The sequence below is a fragment of the Chiloscyllium plagiosum genome, chromosome 21 (assembly GCF_004010195.1).
Source record: "Chiloscyllium plagiosum isolate BGI_BamShark_2017 chromosome 21, ASM401019v2, whole genome shotgun sequence".
NCBI lineage: Eukaryota > Metazoa > Chordata > Chondrichthyes > Orectolobiformes > Hemiscylliidae > Chiloscyllium > Chiloscyllium plagiosum.
The window spans coordinates 46,545,405-46,566,717 of NC_057730.1; the positions used below are offsets into that span (position 1 = coordinate 46,545,405).

General features: G+C 43.8%; 1 protein-coding gene across 2 annotated transcripts in view; it reads left to right on the forward strand.

The window, feature by feature from the left end:
• The first annotated feature begins 1,248 nt into the window (after positions 1-1,248).
• The window catches only part of zc3h7a (zinc finger CCCH-type containing 7A), a 93,344-nt gene continuing 73,279 nt past the window's right edge, over positions 1,249-21,313 (forward strand). Inside the window, exon 1 of one of the 2 annotated variants that reach the window (XM_043711978.1) lies at positions 1,249-1,407. The gene's annotated coding sequence lies outside the window, so the exon portion shown is untranslated. Of the gene's footprint in view, positions 1,408-1,697; positions 1,797-21,313 lie in introns of those variants that run through there. The other variant, XM_043711979.1, reaches the window with a different exon arrangement.

Below are 21,313 nucleotides of genomic sequence, written 5' to 3' on the forward strand. Positions count from 1 at the left end.
GGACGCACACCGAGATGAACATCAACTGTGCCTGGAGGATCATCAACTCGGTGAAGGACGCTCTCTGGGCGGTCCAAAACCTGTTGATCTTCCAGCTGAAGGAGTTGACCCCGACTGAGTGTTGCAGACTGGCACATTCCAAGGTCCAGGACTACGTGTTGAGGGATGCGCTGAAGCTTGGGGCAGCTGCCGCCAAGGCGCGGTGGGGAAAGACCACTGTGTAACATTTGCCTGCCTAAGAAGAATAGGGGGCCCATGTAGTCATTTGGGCTCCGCTGACGCCTCAGCTAAAAATGTAATCGCACAGACCTGTAAATAGGAATGATTACTGGAAAAGCGCAGCAGGTCAGGCAGCATCTAGGGAACAGGAGAATCGACGTTTCGGGCATAAGCCCTTCTTCAGGAATGCCCGAAACGTCGATTCTCCTGTTCCCTAGATGCTGCCTGACCTGCTGCGCTTTTCCAGCAACACATTTCCAGCTCTGATCTCCAGCATCTGCAGACCTCACTTTCTCCCCAATAGGAATGATTACTCTGTTTCGGTATGCAAAGAAATGGAATGTTTACATATGTCTGGCATGTCCAATTGTACAGACCATCAAAGTATTTTATGAATAAAGTATATTTTTGAAATTAAAAAAAAGCAAACATATCTGTTCATTCATCTGGAGAAATGCCACTTAAAAATTACTTCCCCTTAAAGCACATGACTTTGCCTGGGCAATGCCAAACAATCTGAATCCCTGTTGGAGTTGCACCTTTACACTTCGCACATTCCAAAATGTAAACGTCCCGACACAAACAATAGGCTCAAGCTCAGTTCCATCTTGGCAGCAGAATAATACTTTTTTTGCATTGTTTTAACACACATAACTAAAAAGGGGAAAACGAATTCACTGCGAGCAACATTTTAAGATTGGGACTTCTTTTGGAGAGCTGTTGCTTGCAATACCATCTCAAGGATATAACACTCCTGTCAACAACATTTAATAATTAAAATATATACATTTAGACAACGTTCTTCCGAAACAATTCAGGAGAGAAAGCCTCCACGAAAATATAGGCCAAAATTTGGTTGGAATTTCAGCAAATATTGAGATAAACTGGAGTTTTAAAGTGAGTACACGTATACATTTCCGACTGTAGTGTAATTACAAAGGGGTGTGTTATGTTAGCTGCCAGATCTTGAGTTCCCATGTAGTGTGTACAGTGCTAGTTGCAATATTTGAGCTCTCTATCGCTCTGTAGGTGGCGGTTGTTACTGACAGTGAAGAATAAGAAAAGACACGTTACTGGTCCAGGAGAGAAACGAAAATAAGGTTTATGTGTACAGAGAGTGCGGAGCGCATTGACAAAAACTAGAGGGCAGAGAAACAAAGACACTCCGGTAACAAATACAGCAGATAGGTAAGTGCATTGGTGCTTTGCATAATATGTATTATGAAAGAAAGGAGCAAACTATCTCCGCTTACCCGCTTTTGTTTTGCACCTAGATTTGCATAGTGCGGGAGTAAAAGTTTTCCCCAGAGCTGCAAGCCGGAGCAACTTGCAGGAGCAGCAGCAGCACTAGCTGAAGCTGCTCGCGCCGAACAAAAGCGCCTGGCAACCGCGGCCGCGGTCCCCAACCCCCTAGCAACCGCGGCCGGGGTCCCCAACCCCCTAGCAACCGCGGCCGGGGTCCTGCAGCTCGGCGGTGGGGGGATGGGAGGCTCCGGCGGATCGGAGCCCGCTCCTCCTGGGGAGGGGGGCACGGAGGAGCCGGCGTCGCCAGTCTGTCCGCCGAGTCCCTTCACGCCGTAAGTTTGGTGGTGGTGACCTACCCCCACCCCCGGGCTGGCAAAGGAGGGGGGACAGGGGACACCACTCTACCCCTCCACCCCTCCATTTTGGCGTGGCCAGGCCTTGTGCTCGGGTACCAGGGGCTGTTTGTTGACGGCAGTTCGGTGTAAGGCGCCGACCAGGCCTCAAGGCCGCGGGCTGTAGTAGCAGGGGTCGGCGACCACCGAACCACTCTGCGATTTACTGACCGCGACACTGGGCTGTTTCAACACAGAACTTCGGGCTTAACTTGAGAATCAAACAGTGGGCACTTCCCGTGTTTATATATTCACTTTCACCCCTGAGAAGCGTCGTCAGAAATTCAGACTGTACATAATTTACATTTTGAGGCAGATTCTGATGTTGTTTTGGAGCTTTTGCACATCTTGAATCTCAACTGAAATGTGTAAGCAAAGTTCCAGCTTTAAGTCGTTACTTCAAAATATGTCAAAGTTGCAAAACAAAGACAACCAGGACAAAAAAAAAATATTTTCTCTCTAGTATTCTACCAGGAAGGGAAATCTTTGGAGTTAGGTGTTTATCTGCTCATAAGCAGGGTTCAAAATAGTTATTAGATTGGATTACTTACAGTGTGGAAACAGGCCCTTCGTCCCAACAAGTCCACACCAACACGCAACCCACCCAGACCCATTCCCTTGCATTTACCCCTTCACCTAACACTACGGGCAATTTAGCACGGCCAATTCACCTAACCTGCACATTTTTGGAATGTGGGAGGAAACCGGAGCACCCGGAGGAAACCCACACAGACACGGGGAGAATGTGCAAACTCCGTTGCCTGAGGTGGGAATTGAACCCAGGTCTCTGGCGCTGTGAGGCAGCAGTGCTAACCACTGTGCTGCCCACTATGAAGAGTTCTTTGTGAGATGACCTCTAGGTCTTTAATTTTCAGTGGTTCCTTTTTCATTTTTAGATGATGTAGACACAGACTAAACATTACTGTGTAAACGTTAGCGAGTTTTGAAACGATTTGTAGCTCAGATTGACGTTCTGGATGCAGGTTTGCTCGTTGACCTGGAAGGTTCATTTTCAGACATATCATCTCCACACTATGTTTGCTCACTGAGCAGGAAGGTTCATTTCCAGACGTTTCATCACCACACTAGGTGACATCTTCAGTGAGCCTCCAGACGAAGCACTATTGGTGATTCCTGCTTTCTATTTATATGTTTGGGTTTCAAACATGTAAATAGAAAGCAGGAATCAGCAGCAGTGCTTCGTCTGGAGGCTCACTGAAGATGTTACCTAGTGTGGTGATGAAATGTCTGAAAATGAACCTTCCAGGTCAGCAAGCAAACCTACATCCATTCCTGTCTAAACTTGTGTTGAAATTTTAAAGAGTTTTTTTTCTTCAGAACAACAGCATAAATACCAAAGTTTGCATGTTCTTAGCCATTATTTTGTTTTGTTAATTTGCAATGAATTTCCCATGCTGCTGTTTCCATGGTGAGTTCATGGAAGAACCTTAACTGACCCAATTGACATTAAGTGATTCAGATTAAGTGGATAAACCTGAATACGAGGTTTTGATTGCAAATGTCACAACCAGTTATGAATTTCAAGCATTTTCCCTGATAAATTATTGAGTAAACAATATTCATTTGGTTTCTCACACACAATTTACACACTAGTCAATCCATATTTCATACAACTTGAAACCTTGTGCACACACCCCTCTTTCAAACCCCCATCTTCCTCTTCCTCTTGCTCAGCAGCTGAGAGCTGCACTGTCACCCACTTAGCCACCTTTTGTGTACTCCAAAGCTGTTCTGGACAATATTGGACTCTACCACGCCAGTATTCCCTTAAGAAAAAGTTCAGTATAGCCATCTGTTAATCTTGAGCAGACATTCCAGAATGTGCAGGCACAACAGATCTTTCTTTCTAAAAAGCAGTTCATTGCTGTTTTATGAACGAATGTTGCTTCATAGAACATTACAGCGCAGTACAGGGCCTTCAGTCGTCAATATTGCGTCAACCTATGAAGCCCACCTAACCTACACTTCCATTATTATCCATATGTTTATCCAATGAACATTTAAATGCCCCTAAAGTTGGCAAGTCTCCTATTGTTGTAGGCAAGGCATTTAAGTTTAATGTTGATCTTGCTTTTTGTGTACCTTCTCTGCATCTGTAACGTTGTATTCTTTGCTATGTTCTATTACCCTAACACACTGTATGATATGATCTACCTTTACTGCATGCAAAACAAATCTTCACTGTACCTCGATACATGTAACAATACTAAATCAAATCAAATTGATGATTTGTTAATGATGGTTTGTATCAGTACCCTCTCCTGAACATCTCCTTAATATACTCGTTTGGTACAAATATTGTTCTTAATCACAATGGTCATTTTAGCCCTTCTAACAATATTTTGGTTCATACATTAATGTTGTGCCTTTTGTGATCTCAGGATTTTCCAAACTGCTTTGCAGCCATGAAATACTTTTAAAGTGAGAGAGCTAGCCCTTGGAATGTGAGGCAAGTGCAAAAGAATTCCCCTGGCTCATGAATTTTGTAGACGTATGTAAAAGATGACATCAAACTCAACTGCTTTCAACCAGTGATGGTGCAAAAGATCCTTTATTTTTGCACATGACTATTAGGTCACTAGTATAGTCAGAAGGAAACAATAATAATGACAGTTATGATTCAGGTCGTCAAGGTGACTATCTCAAAAATATTTGATTTCAGCTGGTTCTGAAGTTAAAAGTTGAAGTTCTGAAAATGAAGTCAATTGCTCAACTGTCTCAAAGTGAGAGACCTGATTCTTATGTACAGTTTTATATGACTTGAGGATACACCCACTACATCTTGCAGTCTGAGCCTATCTCACTGACCCCGGACAACCCCGCCCCCGGGTCACTCACTGTCTCCGGCTGCTCCTCCCCCGGGACACTCTGACCCTGGCTCCTCCTCCCCTGGGTCACTCACTGGCTCCAGCCCCTCCTCCCCCGGGTCACTCACTGACCTTGGCCCCCCCCCTCCCCCGGGTCATTCACTGACCCCGGCCCCATCTCTCCCAGGTCACTGACCCCGGCCCCTCCTCCCCCGGGTCACTCACTGACCCCGGCCCCTCCTCTCCCGAGTCACTCACTGAGCCCGGTCTCCCCTCCTCTTGGGTCACTCACTGACCCCGGCCTGTCCTCTCCCGGGTCACTCACTGACCCCGGCCTCTCCTCCCACTGGGTCACTCACTGACCCCGGCCCCTCCTCTCCCGAGTCACTCACTGAGCCCGGTCTCCCCTCCTCTTGGGTCACTCACTGACCCCGGCCTGTCCTCTCCCGGGTCACTCACTGACCCCGGCCTCTCCTCCCACTGGGTCACTCACTGACCCCGGCCCCTCCTCTCCCGGGTCACTCACTGACCCCGGCCCCTCCTCTCCCACGTTACTCACTAACCCCGGCCACCCCTCTCCCGGGTACTCACTGACCCCGGCCCCTCCTCCCCTTGGGTCACTCACTGACCGCCGGCCGCTCATCCCCCGGGTCACTCACTGACCCCGGCCCCTCCTCTCCCACGTTACTCACTAACCCCGGCCACCCCTCTCCCGGGTACTCACTGACCCCGGCCCCTCCTCCCCTTGGGTCACTCACTGACCGCCGGCCGCTCATCCCCCGGGTCACTCACTGACCCCGGCCCCTCCTCTCCCACGTTACTCACTAACCCCGGCCACCCCTCTCCCGGGTACTCACTGACCCCGGCCCCTCCTCCCCTTGGGTCACTCACTGACCGCCGGCCGCTCATCCCCCGGGTCACTCACTGACCCCGGCCCCTCCTCTCCCACGTTACTCACTAACCCCGGCCACCCCTCTCCCGGGTACTCACTGACCCCGGCCCCTCCTCCCCTTGGGTCACTCACTGACCGCCGGCCGCTCATCCCCCGGGTCACTCACTGACCCCGGCCCCTCCTCTCCCACGTTACTCACTAACCCCGGCCACCCCTCTCCCGGGTACTCACTGACCCCGGCCCCTCCTCCCCTTGGGTCACTCACTGACCGCCGGCCGCTCATCCCCCGGGTCACTCACTGACCCCGGCCCCTCCTCTCCCACGTTACTCACTAACCCCGGCCACCCCTCTCCCGGGTACTCACTGACCCCGGCCCCTCCTCCCCTTGGGTCACTCACTGACCGCCGGCCGCTCATCCCCCGGGTCACTCACTGACCCCGGCCCCTCCTCCCCTTGGGTCAATCACTGATCCCGGAATCTCCTCCCCTTGGATCGCACACTGACCCCGACCCCTCCTCCCCCGGGTCACTCACTGACTCCGGCACCCCCTCCCCCGGGTACTCACTGACCCCGGCCCCTCCTCTCCCGGGTCACTGACCCCGGCCCCTCCTCTCCCGGGTCACTCACTGATCCCGGCCCCTCTTCTCCCAGGTCACTCACTGACCACGGCCCCTCCTCCCCGGGTCACTCACTGACCTCGGCCCCTCCCACCCAGGTCACTCACTGACCCCCGGCCCCTCCTCCCCCGGGTCACTCACTGACCCCCGGACGCTCCTCCCCCGGGTCACTCACTGACCCCGGCTGCTCCTCACCAGGTCACTCACTGACCCCAGTCACTCCTCCCCCCGGGTCACTTACTGACCCCGGCCGCCTATCTCCCGGGTCACTCTGACCCCAGCCCCTCCTCCCCCAGGTCACTCACTAATCCCGGCCACTCCTCCACCAGGTCACTCATTGGCCATGGCCGCTCCTCCCCCGGCTCACTCATTGACCCCAGCCCCTCCTCCCCCGGCTCACTCACTGACCCCGGACCCTCCTCCCCCGGGTCGCTCAATGACCCCGGCCGCACCTCTCCTGGGTCATTCACTGACCCCGGTTAATTCTCTCCAGGCAGTCAGCAGTTTCTCCCTAGTCACTCTTTTCCTCTTGGCCTTGATCCTCCTCAAAGCATTGATTCTGTTTCATAATGAAGAGTAAGAATGGCAAAGACAGAACCTGTGATTGAAAGGGCAGTTCCTCACAGTTTCTGTCTTTCTCATGTAAGTGAACAACCTTTCTTTGCTCCGTCATCACTTCTGTAATTTATTTTCTGCGCTATTCGAGGGGGGTAAATTCCCCTACTGTGTGTATTTTGAGCGCTTGCTTATACAAAAACTCGCATTTATATTTTGTTTAACGTCGTCTAATTGCCCACTTCACAGTGCAGTTATCAGGCACACTGAGCCACATAATGGGGTATTAGGACACATAACTTTTAAAGAGCTTCCTGAAAGAGGAAATGGAGGTAGAGCAGCTTAGTGTGGAAATTCCAAACCTTCGAACCTTGGCAGCTATAGGAATAGCTGACAATAACGAGCAATATCAGAGCTGCCGAAGGAGCCAGAAATGGAAGTACACAGAAACCTCAGGGGCATGCAAGATGTACAGCTGTACAATGGTGACTTGATACTACTGGTTACAGCACCTGTTCTAAAATATAGTTGAAGTCTCAGATCTTTTGGCATGCTTTCTTTGAGAATGGTAATCAAGATTAAGCTGTGATTGGAAACTATATATTTGTATATTTTTAAATATATTTGTATTAGTTTCCTTACTCTGTAGAGTTCAAAGCAAGCTTGATGTATAAAAATTCAAGTTTTCTTTTTTTGTTTTCTGTTTTTTAATGTTAAAACCTGCGTAGAGGACATTCTCAGAATAAAGGGACTGGGATGCCTTCAGTAAGTTGCTCAAGTCGTCTCTCTGTGTGAACCAAGGCAGTTAGTAATCGCAGGCTATTTGGCTGTCATCATAGTTGAGTTCTGTTCCGCATTTGGTTTGCATTCAGTGAGCATGCATTTTCAATGCGGTAACTGGATAGCAATCAAGGAGGAAAGCTTTGATGTATTTGCCCTTTTCCTCCCTTAAGATGCATTAGGCAGTTGTGTTTTGTTATTTGCTAACATACCACAGATTGACACATGACAGAATAAGCTTAGATGGCCTCTGACCCTGGGATGTGCCTTTATTCACTGAGTCATTTGGTAGAGCAACCTATTGCATGACTATCTATTTAGTAAGTTTCTGGTTGGAGTCAGAGAGTAATTGAAATGGGTTGATATCACTCTGTGTGCTTTTACTGAGAGATGCATTAATATGGGATTGGGTGCAATTTTTTTTGTGTGGAGTCATAGAAATGTACAGCACAGAAACAGACCCTCCAGTCCAACTCGTCCATGCCAATCAGGTATCCTAAACTTATCTAGTCTCATTTGCCAGCACTTGGCCCATATCCCTCTGAAACCTTTCCTGTTCATATATCACTATACTGATATGGATTGATAGCTGATTAATGGACAGAACAGAGAGATTAGGAATAAATGGACCATTTTCAGGTTAGTAGGCAAAACAATTGAGGTACCACAAAATTGAACCCCAGCTATTCTGAATCTATATTAATGACTTGGATATTGGGATTAAAAGTAATATTTCCAAGTTTTCAGATGACACTGAGAAGTTTTGCTAGTTTTGAGAATTGTGAGGAGGATGCAAAGACGCCTCAATGAGTTGGAGAGGTTAAGTATGTGCGGGAAATTGGAATACAATGTGGAGAATTGAGAGGTTAGGCACATTGGTAGGAAAAACAGAAATTCAGAATATTTCTTCAATGGTAAGAGTCTAGGACACGTTGAACCTCGAACGGAATTGGGTGACCTTATTCATGAGTCACTGGACGTTCACATGGATGTACCACAAGCAATAAACAAGGCAGTTAGTTTCTTGGCCTACAAGAGGATTTACGTATAGGAGTAAAGGTGCCTTACTCCAATTATATGGAGCCTTGGTAAGCCCACACCTGGAGTATTTTTTTGTAGTTTTGGTAAACATATCTGCAGAAAGGTATGCTTGCCATAGAGGGAGTACAATGAAAGTTCACCCAACTAATTCCTGGGATTCAGGGATTGTCCCCTGAGGAAAGATTAAAAACTAGACCCATATTCTCTAAAGTTTCGAAAAATGAGTAGTGATATCTCATTTAAATGTACAAGATTCTTAGAGGACTCTATAGAATAGATGCAAGAACAATGTTTCCCCTGGCTGAGGGTGTGCAAGATTAATAAAGGTCAGGTTATTTAGGAATGAGATGAGGAAGACTTCACCAGAGTGTGGTGAATTTTTGGAATTCTCTGTCCCAGAGGGTTGGGGAGGTTCAGTCATTGAGTATGTTCAAAACTGAGATTGATAGATTTCTGCATATTAACAACATCAAGGGAAATGGTGATGAGCTAGAAGGTCAGCCATTATCTCATTGAATGGTAAAGCATGCTTGAAGGACTGCTGCTTTTATTTACTTGCTTTATTCAGATATTTCATATTGAATATTAGTCGTTTCAACCCATTAATTTCAATTATTGTTTTAAAAAAATCATTTTTATAGTATGTGTAATGGTCCCCACCTTCCAAAAATCTTTGCTGTTAGTCATGCGTAATTTAAGGAAACAGAAATTAAGTTTTGGATATTTAGTTATAGTAATGAGGATAAAATGGAATCTAAAAGAATGTCCCTGTATTTCCATTAGTGATCACAGAACTTTTGTGACCATCTGCAAAGGCATATAATCACTATTTTATCTGCTCTGAAAGACTGTGCCTCTGGCAGTGATGCACCTCCCTGCTGTTATCCCACTCTCTGTGTTGTATAGAAATTGAACCCATAGCTTTCTGACTCTGAGAAGAAAGCTGCCATGGAACCCAGGCTGACACCGTATAACATTCATATCCTTGATATGTCCCAAAGCACATCAAAGTCATGGAAGTACCTGTACTTACAAAATGTAGTCATTGTGATAATCATAGATTAGTTATGGCACAGAAGGATTCCATTGCTCTGTCAAACCTGTGTTAGCTTTCTAAATGAGAAAGATGACCCAGTGCCACTTTCTGTAGTATAGCTCATTAATTCTTTCGGAGAATAATCCAGTTCCTTCTCAAATGCCTCAATTGAACCTACGTTTACCACACTCTCAGGCAAATCTCAAACCACTCAGTACATGAATATGTTTTTCCTCAAGTTCCTTTGCCAATAATATTTCATCTGTACCATCTTATTCTTGATCCTTCCAGTTGTTTTTCCAATTTACTTTGTGTAGACTCATCATTATTTTGTATGACAAATCCAGCCTCTGGAAAACTCTCTCTTCTGCAGGGAACACAGTCTAAACCTCTCAAATGATATTTCTCATCCCTGGAACCATTCTTGTGAATGTTTTCAGCATTCTTTCTAATATCTTCACATTTTCCTAAAGCATGACATCCAGTATTTGGTCATAGTACACCAGTTGAGATTGAACCGGATTTTATACAAATTTGACATAACCACCAGTTTTTGTAATCTTTATCTCAATTAATAAGACCTAGGGTATGGTATGCTTTATTAACTGTTCTCAATTTGTCCTACCACTTTCAATTACTTGTGCATTTATGCATCTAGGACCCTGTGCTCCTGCATTTTCTTTTATAGAGTCATAGAGACGTACAGGATGGAAACAGACTCTTCGGTTGAATCATACCCTTTACTTTACATGTCTCTCCATGATGTTCCTACCAAAATGAAACATTTCACACTTCTCTGCATTTACTTTTGTCTACCAATTGTCTAGCAATCACAATTCAGCTCTGTTAACACTGTTTCTCTCTCCATGGCTGCATTCTGACCTGCCGAGTATTTCCACTAATTGTAATATTTTGCTGTTCGAAGTTCAGCAACCACTTCTGTACAACAAGCTTCCCCAGACTTTGAGACCAGATTGTACACTTTAAAAGTGCTCTTGTTACTTAAATGCAATCACTTCACTTTTTTTCTTTAAAGTAAATGATAATTTGTGGAGAAGTAGAACTAGATGTCATCAGCATACATGTGAAACAAAAAAGCGCAGAAATTACTGGGGAAATTCAGCAAGACTGACAGTATCTATTTAGATTTGGATTAGATTCCCTACACTGTGGAAACAGGCCCTTCAGCCCAACCAGTAGAGTTAACATTTTGAGTCTAGTGAGCCATCTTCAGAACAGACTTGTTGAGTTTCTCCATCAATTTCTGTGTTTGTTTGTTTCAGGTCTCCAGCATTTGCTGTCATTTGTTTTATTTTAGTATACAAATGAAAACTGTATCATTGTTTGCACACAGTACCTCCTGTGGGCAGCATGAGGATGAACAAGAAAGGGCTGAAAATGGTATGTTGTTATAATTCTGAGCTGAATTTTTCGGGTGGTTCTGGCTTTGAAGGGACAAGTGAAATGAAGACTGCCCAGTTCATTGACTCAAAGAAAACATTACGGGTCTGAATATCTTAGACTTGAGAGTTCTGATTTTTACTGTCTTCCTGCCAGCGAAAGAGATGCCTAATTTTTCTGCCTTGGATCTGCACTTTTGTGATTCCATGCAAGTTGATTGAGGTTTTATTTAGAGTTATTTAGAAGGAAAGGTTTAAAGATACTCATATCACTGAAACTACATAACCTCGCGGTACCAAATGGATTAGAATTACCATTTTGGCTATTCTTTTGAATTACTTCTGTTATAATTGCCTATTGTGTGTTATATTTAGTCTTAGAGTTTTGGTTTCAGTTTAAGGTGGACTCGAGGTTGCTTACTTTCCGTTTAAATTATATCTGTGTTTACAAATAATGTCGGACCTTTGAGTCAGCGGAGAGACTATTGGAAGCAAGAAAACCTTTGGGTTGCTATGGAGATAATTGCTGAGGTTGGAATTAATCTTTAAAGAACAACTGGTGAGTTCTGGTTTTAAAAAATACAAGTAAGTGAGAAGAGAGCCGACCTGCAGACTGCAAACATCCAGTCTGCTTTGTTTAACCAAAGACTGCAGTTCAGTGTTTCAACAGAGTATGAGTTCCATCAAACTTGCATGATAACAAATAGCTCAATGAAAAGAGGTGAAGTCCATCTTCAGAATAGATGTCAGAGGAGTGTCTGTGTGTCTGGTGGGTCAAAGCATGTATCTGTAAGTGATGCCTATACTTGAACCAGGAGAGTGTATTGGTGGGATGTACGATAGGTCTGAACTATGATCAGCCTGGCCAGAATGAAAAGGAACTGTTTTCCAGCATCTGAGTATGTTTTAAAAGCTTGTTGGAGTGAACGCCACATTGAAAAAGATTAAGCTGGGTCAAGTCTGAGGGGAGTCCAGAACTAGAGGGCATAGGTTTAGGGTGAGAGGGGAAAGATATAAAAGGGACCTAAGGACAATGTTGTCATGCATAGGGTGGTGTGTTTATGGAATGAGCTGCCAGATGAAGGTGGAGGCTGGGACAATTACATCATTTAATGAGGAAGGGTTTACAGGTAAATGGGCCAAGTGCTGGCAAATGGGACTAGATTTGGTTAGAATATCTGGTCGGCATGGATGAGTTGGACCGAAGGTCTGTTTCCATGCTATACATCTCTATGACTCTAAGTCTGTTGATTGTCTTTAGTATAAAATCTTATAATATTAAGAATCATTATCTTCCTGATGTACCTATTTCGTTATAGTTGCTTGACTAAGTTCTGTTCATGTTTATACCGCAAAGTTTGTTTTGGCGCTTTCAGTTTAATCCTGAAGTCCTGCTGCTTATTTTCTTTCCCTTAGCTCTTGCATGCCTTATATTCTTTAAATTAATATGGTTTTTCAGACCAGGCCCTAACAAATATTCTAAATGCTCGATCTGTCTGCTATTCCCATAACTGAGGTTTTAACATCACTCAGTACCTTTCACAGTTGTTAAATGTTCCATTTGCCATTGTTTTGGCCTTACAAGGATTTATAACTTTGATCATTTACTGATTGTCCTATTGCTTTGGAAAGAAATAATATACAGTATTCTTTTTCCTTTTGGGTTGAAAGCATGGAATAAAGGAATTGAATGTTAGAGTAGATCAGTGACCTTCCTTGCAGACTGATGGCATGATTTTGAATATACCCTAAATTGTTTGCATTAAATTTTCCTTTCCAGCTCTATTTTTACTATACTAATAAATGTTTGCACAGAACAAGCTGCCAAAACCTAGCACAAGAATGGAGCTTAATATTACAAACAAACACTTCTTTAAGAAGAAAAATGGAAAATGTTATTCAGGATATCCCAAGGCATCTTACACAACTAATAAAAGGATGGGGACTGAGAAGACATAGATTAAAGTAATTGGAGAAAGTAGCAAAAGTGACCAGGAATAACTTGTAAACTTTTTCAGTATTTAAGTCTGAAATATTTTGCCTGAGATTTTGGTGGGCACAGGCTCAATTGAAACAATAAAAAGGGAGTTGGACTGCTATCTAAAAAGGAAGAATGTGCAGGGTTATGGAGCCAAGGCAGGAGAATGGTACTGAGTGATTTGCTCATACAGAGAGCTGGTACAAACATGATGGGCTGATCCTGCACTGCAGCCATTCTGTGATTCAGTAATAATGCCATGTGAAATGAACGTTAATTATTTCCACCTACTTTTTCATGATGTTATTTACACAGCACAGCACATCACATCATAGTTTGCTGGTCATCTCACTTACCCCATGAAGGTGGATGGTACATCGGTATTTTCTTTTTTATGATGCGTTTCCAGAATGTAAGCATCACTGGCTGTGCTAGAATTTGTTGCCTGTCCCTAAGTATCCTTCAGAAGGTGGCATCACAACCAATCGCTTGTAGACAGATCCCTAACACTCTTCAACTCATTACAAGGGAGTAGGATTATTTTGAGATTTATCATAATGTATGTAGGAGCATAGTAAAACTGCACAATTTTGACCCAGATGTATTCTTCTGTGTGTTTACTTGGAGGTTCCCATTATGATAATCGGCAACATTCTAGGTTGGAGAAAGTGAAAATCCAGTTTTCCTTAAAATGGACAGAAGTAAAAGAAGATGTTTAATAATCAGTCTGTTCAGAAGTGTTATAACATAAAAGTAAAGTTGCCATAGTCTTAGCAGACCATAGGGCTACTCTCTCATTAGCGAGAGATGACGAGTGGTTTTTAAACAGAGGGCCACCATGTTTCAGGTGAGGGGAGTGGTTGAGAAAATTAATCCTTTGGTGGTACTCTCAGTCTATGTGGGAATTCAATTTATGTGTTTGGTACCATTCTACATTGCAAATCAGCCAACTGACTCTCATAGGTAATATACGTCTGGACCAGGAGGCCTGGGCACAAGTGAGACTTGAGCTCCTCCTGGACAGAATTAGAGCTGTTATCAATGCACCATAGGAGACCTCTTAAGGGGAGTAAAAGCATGCTGTGTGTCATTTTAAGAAATGATCTGGAGGTGGGCATAGAAGGATGGGCTAGTAAATTTGCGGATGACACAAAGGTAGGCAGAGTTGTGGATAATGCCGAAGAATGTTGTGGGTTACAGAGAGACATAGATAAGATGCAGAACTAGGCTGCGAAGTGGCAAATGGAGTTTAATGCGGAAAAGTGTGATGTAGTTCACTTTGGAAGAAATAATAGGAAAGAAGAGTACTGGGCTAATGGTAAAATTCTTGGCAGTGTAGATTAGCAGAGAGATCTCGGTGTCCAGGTGCCTAATCCCTGAAGGTTGCCACCCAGGTTGATAGGGTTGTTAAGACGACATATGGTGTGTTGGCTTTTATTGGTGGGGGATTGAGTTTCAGAGCCATGAGGTTATGCTTCAGCTGTACAAGACTGTAAGGCCGCACCTGGAGTGTTGCATATAGTTCTGCTTACCGCATTATGGAAAAGATGGGGAAGATTTGGAAAGGGTTCAGAGCAGATTTACCAGGTTGTTGCCTGGTATGGAAGGGAGGTCTTACGAGGAAAGACTGAGGAAACTGAGGCTGTTTTTATTGGAGAGAAGAAAGTTGAGAGGTGACTTAATCGAGACGTATGGGATAATCAGAGGGTTAGGTAGGGTGGTCAGTGAGTGCCTTTTTCCTCGGATAGTGAAGGCTAACATGAGGGAACATAGCTTTAAATTGAGGGATTTAAAGATTTAGGACTGATATTAGGGGTAGTTTCTTTACTCAGAGTAGTAGGGGCATGGAACGACCTGCCTGCAACAGTACTATACTTGCTGATGTTAAGGGCATTTAAATGGGCATTGGACATATGGATAATAATGGAACAGTTTGGGTTAGATGGGCATCTGATTAATTTTACAGGTCGGCGCAACATTGAGAGCCTGTACTGTGCTGTAACGCTGTATGTTCTATGTTCTATGAAAGTCCCAGGTGTATGGGCTTATTTATTAGCATTTGAAAAGAGACCTAAGGGGCAACTTTTTCACGCAGAGGGTCATACTTGTATAGAATGAGCTGCCAGAGGAAGTGGTGGAGGGTGGTACAATTGCAACATTTAAGAGACATTTGGATGGGTATATGAATAGGAAGGGTTTGGAGGGACATGGGCCGGGTGCTGGCAGTTGGGACTAGATTGGGTTGGATATCTGGTTGGCATGGACAGGTTGGACCGAAGGGTCTGTTTCCATGCTGTACATCTCTATGACTCCATGATCGTTCATCAAATACCTCGTAAAGAATCATTACAACCTGAAATGTTAACGCTGTCTCAACATATGCTGTCTATCCCTGCTGCATATTTCTACCATTCTTGTGTATATTTCCAGTCTCGTGTGAGTATTTTGCTTTTCTATTTGTGTGATTATTTGTTTTGATTGGGGCCTCTTCCTGAGGCCAAAGTTAAGTACTAGTGGCTTAGTTCTGAAAAGCCACATTAAACAGCTGCTAAACTTCTAGTTGTGAATATAAAGAGTACAGACTGAGTAAATGTACAGTTTGTCTCAATTTATCAGTGCATTTGCCATTGCTGTCAATTTAATCATTATTTCCAGTGGCATTCACAGTCGTTGTTGTCTTTAACCTGCTGCAGAGGGATGTTAGCAGAGAACCAGGATGTCTTCTACTTTGTACAACATTTGTAGAATTGATACTGAGCTCTTTGTTTTTAAAAGAAAATCAGTAATTTCCTACTGCAGAATGTAGGCCAACAAAAGACCCCTACTTCTAATAATATTATGTGGCTTCTAAATCAAGTTTATTTTTAAATTGGTGTAAAATACTAATTTGACTATATGCAGAGCTTCCATGTGAAAGGAACATCTGTACAGCAGACAGGCCATCCAGAAAAAGGTGGAGGAAAGTGTGTTGGCGAGATTTAAAACATATTTCGATAGGTTTATGGAAAAGAAACGTTTGGAGGGATATGGGCCAAGTGCAGGCAAGTGGGAGTAGTTTAGTCTGAGATTATGGTCAGCATGGACTGGTTGGATTGAAGGGTCTGTTTCCGTGCTCCATGAGTCCATAATGCAGTAATATTTTCATTATCTCTTGTGGCTTCTTGTCTCTAGCTTTAATTCATGCACAAATTTCAGTTGTTTGTTTGGTTTTGTTGATTACATGCCCTTGTATGTAGAATATTATTTTATTACTGACCAGTCCAGAAATGCATTGTAGTACATGAGGATTTCCGTTGCTTTTTGCTTTTGTAACTTATGAGTTGAAGGATGGGCAAAATATATTAAGTTGTGGATTTCAACCTGTTAGTAATAAAAGTTATCAAAGTTATCAGAGAGCATTCGGAAGTCTGTTCCAAGTACAGTTCTTCAAATGGTTACATAAATTTCTGATATATTTTGTGTGTTATTACATTTGAATGCTGCTATAGTGCTGGAAATGCAGTTAGAAATGGATTTGAAGCATTTCCTAATGATAGTAATAGCACAAATTTGAATTCCAAATAAAACCTATCTTTGATTCAGCTAGGAATATGGTGACATTGGCTCAGCAGTAATGTTTAAAAGCTTTTGATCCTTCTTTCTCTTTGCAGATTCATATGAGCCCAAGTCATTTCTGGCGAATGGACTAATTCCTATTTTGTTGCCAATTATTGAGTATTCAGGTATGGTCCAAACTGGGTGCCTAAGAAGGGCACACAGCTGTGATAAGCTCTCCACTTTAGACACCACCAACCAAGTGGCGTCCAAGTGAGATTATTAAGTTGTTGCAAGTAATAGACACTTTGATCAAAGTTATAGTTGGAGATTGAAATGATTGCCTTGCATTGCGCCTTTATTACTTGCAGTGCTTCTGTGTTATGCTTTTTTTAATGGGGAAATAAAAGCTTTTCTTTTAGTGCTTCTGAATTCAAGAGAGAATTGGATTGCCAACTGGGAAGGAAGAATGAATGTGCAAGGCTATAGGGAGGTGGATGGGGAGTGGCACTAGGCAGGTTGCTCCTACAAAGAGCCAGCACAACTAATTTTTAATTTCAAAAATATACTTTATTCATAAAAGATATCTTTCTATATTTATGTAATGTATATTTACACACAGTCTCACACACAGTTCGGTTCTGTACAGTAGCATATGAAGAAAACAAACAAACATTGGTGTTTGACTCTAACCAACAAGCAAACCAAAGGAATCTCTTACTTATACAAGAATATATTTACATGCATTTGAGGCACGTGAATGGTCTGATAACTGAACGGACCCCCATTTAACTTTGGTATGATGATGCTGTGTCTTTAAGAGGTCATTTTGACCTGGTTTTGTTTTGAAGAGAGGTTGTGAGGCAGAAGTTGAAAGCTGTCTAGTGAATTTCATCTGGAAATTTGTTATGGACCAGACCAGTCTCCCTCAAAAAGTATTTTAAGCAAGTAGTATGGACCCTAATGCGTTCTTATTTTCAAGGCAGGCGTAACTTGCTGTGTTCCAGATGCAATTCAACTGGTTAAACTACTCGACATTAACCACAACACAATTTATTTAAACACTATAGTTAAAATAGAACCAAAGAAAGAGGAATTTAGAATTACAACTCAAGTTGAAAATCTAACTGACGAATAGAGACAGTAACTATTACCTTTTAACTGTTCCAATATAGTAACATCCCATAAGCATACCTCTTTGCAAAAGGACAATTCAGACGCAGATTCTCACATGCAGTTCTCCAATCCAGGAGGAAAAAAACACCAAGAGAAAATTCAGAAAGAGTAGCAGCCGGGAGATATTTACCAAAGCTTCCAACTCTGTTGAGATCCCGACAGCATCTGATGTTACTGTAAACCCAAATTCCAGAATTCCTGATCTGAGAGTGCTGACCACAACCATTCAGGATGTCTTTTTAAAAACCCAAGGCCTCCCAAGCTATTTAATAGCCAGTTCAGTGCCCCTGCCTTACAATCTCTCTCTTATAAAATTCCAGAGCAGAATAACCTCTTAAAGCCCACAGGATGGTCGCAGTGGAAAGAGTTCAGATGGAGGTCTTTCCTCACTGCATCTTGGCAGCTGTCCGAACTTTTATTGCTTCCCTCAGGACATAATCCTGGACCTTGGAATGTGCCAGTCTGTAATATTCACTTGGGGTCAACTCCTTACTCTGGAAAACCAGCAAGTTTCAGGCAGACCAATGAGCGCTATTCACTTAGCTGATGGCCTCCAGGCACAGTTGATGTTTGTCTTGGTGTGCCTCCCAGGAACATACCGTAGAGCATGGAGTCCTGCTTGGGACAAACATCGACAAAAAAACCACTGCCTCTTTCTTCAGACTTGTTTTGCAAAGGTGCATTCCAGACGGAGACGTGTGACAGTCTCTGCCCTCAAAGCAGCTGCAGAGGTGTAATGTGCAGAGGCACAGACAGACTGGCCATACATGAAGGATATCACAGGAAATGTCAGGTGATGGCTTGGTGCTTGTTGGAAAATTCTGTTGATGCAGCATTCTGCCAAATGACTTTGACAGTCTGCTCAGGATACCAAGCAACAGGATCTACCCTCTCCTTTTCCCGCGGGGTCTCTGGCTACGTGCTGACCACTTTCTGTTGGACTTTGCAAATTTATTCACAAAGGAAGGTGATATGGAATGGTCCAACTCCTTGGAGCATTCTGTGACAACACCAGGAACAGGTAGAACCTCAGTACATAGTGAACTTGGTGTTTGTGTACCGATGGTCTTTGCACAGCTTGATGCAGCCATCAGGACGAGGGTGGTATTGGGTATGTGTCCCCCTCGTTATCTAGAGTTTTGGTCATGGTGTCCCTGCAGGTACAGTCCATCTTAGATCTCCAGGTGAAGTGGAAGATGGCTCAGCTGACTGCAACAGCGCAGGTTTGGAGGATGGGCCAGACCTTCACCACGTAGATGACCAGGTTTTTACTGGCAATGGAGAAGCAGCAGTGCTCCTAAAAGCCCATTTTCTGCCTCACATTGGTGAAGCACTCCTCCTAAGATTTGTGTGCACACCCTGGCCCTCCGAACCATATTCTCAGCATCTTCAGATGTTCTATTTTGACAGTGAAGGGAATAATGGATCGGTTAGCCCAAAGAACATGGCCTCCCTCTAGCCTCGATTTACCTTGACTCCTGAGGCCAGTTTGAACTGATTTCAGATGCTCATGAGTCTTCACACAGAGCAGGTCCAAGCAGAAAACGGGGACGTCATCCATGTACAGCGAGGCTGTGACCTGCAGGCCTCCGCTGCCTGGAATAGTCACTCCTCTCAGGCTTGCATCCTTCCTGATGGACTCAGCAAAGGGCTCTACCCAACACACAAACAAGGCAGGAGAGATTGCGCAGCCGTACCTGACTCCAGATCTGCTCGGGAAGCTTTCTGATTCCCACCCATTGATTGAGACTGCACCAATGTTTGTGTACAGCAGCCTGACCCAATTGTGGATTCCCTCCCCACAGCCCATTTTGGAGAGAACATCTCTCATATACCTGTGTGATATCCTGTCAAAGGCCTCCCCTGTCCTACACGTAGCAGTCACAACTATGAGGAACCCAAGGCTCTCGGACATCGTCCTGCCTGGCACAGCACAGGTTTGGTCAGGGTGAATCAAAGATCCCAGAGCAGACCTAACGTAGTTGGCTCTGGCCTTAGACAGGAGTTTGTAGTCGGCAATGAAATTGGTTGCCAATTTCTTATTTCCTCCCTGTCCCCTTTTTGCTTGTAGATGAGGGTGATGACACCTTTCCTCATGGATTTGGACATGCTACCTCCAGAAGCATACTGTTGTACACCTCCAGCAGGCCCTGGCTGATCAAGTCCCGCAGAGCTGAATACACTTCAGCCACTAAGCCATCACTTCCGGGAGTTTTATTCTTTTCTTAGGACTCAAGGGCCTTGGTCAGCTCATCCAGAGATAACGGCTGGTCCAGTCTCTTCCCCCATGTTGTTGTCAAAGACCTCCATGATAGAGGATAGGGACAGCTGCGAGGCTGCATATTTTGTGAGCTTTGTGTCACACAGGCTGGCATAAAAGGATTTGCTGATCCTCAGGATGTTGGACTGAGGTGACATTACCCAGCCATCTTTGTCCTTCAACAAAGAGCTCTTCCTGTGCACCTGGAAGACGATTGTCTGTTCCTCTTCCACAGAGTGGACCTTGGACCAGAACATTATCTTGGAGGCCTCCAAGACAAAGAGCAAGACTTGCTGGATGTTCACCTTCAGGAGATCATCTGTGACGTCAACCCCCAGACTTGAGTGCTGTATCATTCAGCGATATTGTAATGTGGTTTTAGTCCTTTTGAGTATTTTATTTGGTTATCAGTGGTCAATAGCCTTTCATTCTGTGTTATTTTCCAGCTGTGCAAGAGAATATTTAAATAACAGCAAGATTTGCATCCTATTACAATATTCCAAACAAACTAACTCATTTTATTAATATCGAGCCACTTTCAAGTAAACTTAATACAGTACAGTTTTATATATATAGCTTAGCAGTTCTTGATGTGTTTGTTGCCTTGCTATTGATTATATTATTTTCTTGTTTGTTTCACTGTTTCCCTAATTGAGTTGGATCTGAATGGATATCTGCTAAGCGTTTAACAGTCTTGTCAAGGTGATGTGTTTGCAGTTTTGAAGGATTAAGACATAATTGCAGCATCTGCTATCACTTCACCTGAAACAGATTTTGTTCTTTTCCTACTTATTGTGTTAGGTTTTCAATGTTGGACTAATGTCTGTGTATCTGTTTGGATGGATTGTGATATAAGATTTGAGTACACAGCCCAAAACTGTGTGAGGGCAAAGTTATCTTGTGCAAAAAAAGTCTATATGTGTAATAAAATAACATATTGCATATTCTGGAAATTTATGATCACATTTGGCTTAGTGATAGTGTGAAGAATGTGTTTGTCATCTTGTACAGCTTAAAATCTGTTTTTAAAGTATATTTTGTTTATTCTGTTCGCTTGGAATGAAGTTTCATAGAACATAGAAGAATACAGCGCAGTACAGGCCCTTTGGCCCTCGATGTTGCGCCGATCCAAGCTCACCTAACCTACACTAGCCCACTATCCTCCATATGCCTATCCAATGCACGTTTAAATGCCCATAATGAAGGAGTGTCCACCACTGCTACTGGCAGGGCATTCCATGAACTCACGACTCGCTGAGTAAAGAATCTACCCCTAACATCTGTCCTATACCTACCACCCCTTAATTTAAAGCTATGCCCCCTCGTAATAGCTGACTCCATACGTGGAAAAAGATTCTCA